Below are 4,653 nucleotides of genomic sequence, written 5' to 3'. Positions count from 1 at the left end.
CTGAGAAAGCATTTGACAAAATCCAACATCCCTTCATGATAAAAGTCTTGGAAAGATCAGGAATTAAAAGCCTATACTTTAACATAGTAAAAGCAATATACAGAAAACCAGTAGCCAACATCAAATTAAATGGAAAGAAACTTGAAGCAATCCCACTAAAATCAGGGACTAGACAAGGCTGCCCACTCTCTCCCTACCTATTCAAGCTCTCTAAAGAAATTATATCTGTAATTATGTTATCAGAAAGCCCTTAATCAAAGAAGTCAAGAAGCCCAAGACCAAAGCACCTAAGATTCTCAGCACCTTGCTATTCCATGTGACAGGAACACTGATATACTGCTCTAAAGAAAAGAAAATGTTCTAAGAATAACAAAGAGGAAGCTGTAGAATATGCTGAAAGTTGAGCCAAAAGTATTAAGGAAGCCAATGAAAACACCAGGAACAAATTGCTTTTATTTCTGTGACTATTTCAAGCTATTATTAAGTCAACCTCTCATAGATATCTGATCATACATATATCTGAGAAATTCTTTCAACTTAAATGCTGGATTGTTTTATATATATATGTACATATATATAGTCACAACAATACTTCCAAAAGACTGATTTGCACTTGTTAAAAACTAGAGTATTATTCTTTCTGGCTTTACATATCAATCTGATATATGATGAATTGTGGGGAGCCGCAGCTGCCACCCTATACATATATATTGAACACCTGGTCTCCGGCCAGAGCAGAGAGCATTGAGATAAACAAGCCTTAGTTGGAAAAGCTGTGTGCCTCTAGTTTATGATGCAAGCTGGCATGATTTCTCGTAGCCTATTATGCTTTGCCATGTAGCCGATGATGATTGGGACCGGGGAAAGTATTTAACCCACAAGGGCTGGGGGCTGGAGAGAGAATATAAGAAGTAGTGAGTAAGTATGTCGAATTAGGGCTGGTGATGGGTTATATAGGAATTAGGAGTAAGTATGTAGAATTGGGGCTGGTAATGGGATAGGAGAGAAGATGTAGATATAGAAGTAAGATGTAAGGACAGATGTAAGATGTAGAATTAGGAATAAGTATGTAACTAATAAGATGTAACTAATAAGATGTAAATAGTAATAAGTAAGATGTAAGAAGAAGATATAGAAGAATATAAAAGAAGCTAGCTAGCTAGAGAAGAAGTAAAAATGAAGGTTCCTGATTAAACTGCATGGAGAAGGGCTTGCCTCATGGTGTTTGCCTCCTTATTTCTGCTGGACGGGTAAGGCGGCCGACAATGAATCAAAATTATACTTCTTTAACTTCCGTTTCCCTGTTCCCTACACATCTAGGCATGTGTTAATTAGTAATTTTGACTTAGTTCCTTGGTAGAGTCTCATTTAATGTTTCACTACTATTATGATTGAGTACTTTTTTATACTCAGCATTTTATATTCTATTATGTTTGTTGCAAATAGATCTTCCTGTCTGACTTTTAGCTTGCTTGTGGTGTGGTTTATTATCCCCAAAATTTTTGTTTTGATGTAGCCAAGCTGTTTGCTATTTTCCTTTATTGCTTTTCAACTTTGCATATTATTTTGGAAAGTCATCCCCACTCAGTATCATGAAGATAATGATCTACATGTTTTCCCAATGTCATTTAAGTTTTGTCTTGAATGTCTAATTATTTGAACTTCCTGAAATTTATTTGTAATTATTATATAAGATCTAAAATTATAATAGCCTTTTTAAAAAATTTGAGACAGGGTCTCTCTACCCATTCCTAGCTGACATGGACTTCTCTGTGTCTATCAAGTTGAACTCAAACTCACAGAGACTTGTTAGTCTCCCTCCTTAATGCTAAGATTAAAAGCTATCATAATGGTTTCTATATGTATATTATATTTCCCCAATTTTTTAACTAGTTTAATTTTCACAGCAATCTGAAGTACTGCCATTATTAAATATTTAATGCCTATATGTGTGAAACACTGTTTCTGGACTATGTATTCAATGTTATTGTGGGTTTTTTTATTCATTTACACTTAAAACGTTTTCATTATTATAACTTTTATAACATAGTTTGAAACCTGAGAGGATCAGCAACTTTACTGTTTTCTTCAAAGTTGTCTCTGCCATTCTTTTTCTCTTTTAGCTTTTAGTCTTCTCTCATATATTGCATCTTGGCTGCAGTTACCCCTGCCTGCACTCCTCATTGCCCATCCCCCAACTTCGACTCTCCACCAGATCAACTCCTCCTCTGTTTCCAAACAACCTAACAAGATACAATAAGATTGGGCATAAATGCTCATATCACCCCTGGATGTGGGAACCCAGTAAGAGGAAAAGTGCCCCAAGAACAGGCAAAAGAGTCAGAGATTTTACACACACACAGACACATGCACACACACACACACTGTTGGAATACCTACAAGAACATCAAGCTACACAACCATAATACATACAGAAGACAAAGCCTAGACCCATACAGGGTCCGTGTTGTCAGTTCAGTTTCTGTGGGCTATTATGAGATCTGCTTAGTTGATTTTGTGGGTTGTGTTCTCCTAGGTCTTGTGGCACCTTCGGTTCCTACAACTCTTCCTTCCCACTCTTCTGTGGGATTCATCTGATCCCACCTGGTGTTTGGCTGTGGGTCTCTGCATGTGTTTCCATCAGTTGCTGTGTGAAGCCTCTCTGACTATTATGCTAGGCACTGATCTGAGAGTATAACAGAATATCATTAAGGATCATTTCATTAACTTTACTCTTTTTTTGCTAGTTGTGTTGGTTCTATCTTGGCTCTCTGGGCTATCCATCCTCTTGTTCCTGGTCATCCAGGCAGTTCAGGGGTAGGCTCCCTCTTGTGACATGGGCATCAAGTTGAACCAGTAGTGAGTTGGCCACACCCACAAGTTCAGGACCACCATTGCCCTGGATCATTAGAGGCAGAACAGATTGTAGGTCAAAGGTTTTGAGGCTGGGTTGTTGTTCTAGTCTCATTTTTAGGAGTTTTGCCTTGTTGTAGAAGGTGGCCAGTTTGGACTTTGTATCTCCCATTACTAGGAGACTTTGCTCTGTACATTCTTGTGGATTCCGAGAGTTTCCATTGCACTAGGTTTTAACATCATACCCCAAATGCCCCCTAATTCCAGTTATCTCTTCCATTACTTTCTCCGTTCATCTCTCCCATGCACTCCCACCTGGTCCTTCCTGTTCCCATTTGCACCTGCCCACAGTTCAACCTTGAAATCTATTCAGGAAGATCCATGCCTCCCTCCTTAAACCCTCCTTGTTACTTAAACTCTCAAGGCCCAGGGATTGTTGCATAATTGTTCTTTACTTAACAGCTAATGTCCATCTATTAATGAGTACATAGCATTTTTTCTGGGTCTTGATTACCTTACTCAAGATGCATCATCTTTTCTGGTTCCATCATTTTGCCTGCAAATTTCACGATGTCATTGTTTTTAATAGCTGAATAGTATTCCATTGTGTAAATGCATCACCTTTCTATATCCATTATTTGGTTGAGGGATATCTGGGTTGTTTCTAATTTCTGACTTATTAATAAAGCTATCATGAACAAATATTGAGCAAATATCCTTTCAGTAGGATGGAGCATCCTTTGGGTATATGTCCAAGAGTGGTATAGCTGGCTCTTGAGGTAAATTGATTCTCATTTTTCTGAGGAACCACCATATTGATTTCGAGGGTGGTTGTACTATTTTGCATTCCTACCAGCAATGGAGGAGTGTTCCCCACTTCCTCCACATCCTTGCCAGCATGAGCTGTCACTTGTGGTTTTGATCTTATCCATTCTGATAGGAGTAAGATAGAATCTCAAAGTCATTTTGATCTGCATTTCCCTGGTGGCTATGGATATAGAATATTTCTTTGTTTCTCGGCCATATGAATTCCTCTGTTGAGAATTATCTGTTTAGGTCTGTACCTCATTTTAATTAGATTACTTGGTGTATCGATGTCTAGTTTCTTGAGTTGTTATGTATTTGGATATTAGGTCTCTGTCAGATATGGGGTTGGTGAACTCCTTTTCCTATTCTGAGGCTGTTGTTTTGTCCTATTGATGGTGTCCTCTGCCTTACTGAACCTTCTCAGTTTCGTGAGGTTTTATTTATTAATTGTCACTCATAGTGCTGTAGCTATTGCTTTTCTGTTCAGGAAGTTGACTCCTGTGCTACTGCGTTCAAGGCTATTCATCACTTTCTCTTCTATTAGGTTCAGTATATCTTGTTTTATGTTGAGCTCGTTGATCCATTTGTGAAACTGTCACTCAGTTTCACGAACCGGGTCGAAGGGAGAAGGGGAACCTGAAACACAGAGTTCAAGAACAAAAGGACACGAAGCCAAGTTGAGGGGTTCTAATCAAGGCTTGCCACTTTACTTTTGGATTTCAGTATTTATACATGAAAGCCAAACTAGATCTCTAGGTTATAATGATATTTGCATAACATAAGCAATGCGGGAGGAGTCAGGAAGAGTCCAAACAGAGTCAAAAGGGGAAGCAGGGTTGCCCGGTGTGCCTGCTTGGGTGGATGTCAACAGTGGACTCCCTCAGGCAGTCAGTAGTTTTCATTCAACAAAGTCCTCAGTCAGCTGGCGTGTCAGCCACCTGGGCGTACCTTCCTCTGGAATCCTGGAAGGCAAAACTCGATGTAGTGGGCCTC

The sequence above is a fragment of the Mastomys coucha genome, chromosome X, assembly GCF_008632895.1.
Source record: "Mastomys coucha isolate ucsf_1 chromosome X, UCSF_Mcou_1, whole genome shotgun sequence".
Taxonomy (NCBI): domain Eukaryota; kingdom Metazoa; phylum Chordata; class Mammalia; order Rodentia; family Muridae; genus Mastomys; species Mastomys coucha.
This window is presented reverse-complemented; position numbering follows the sequence as displayed.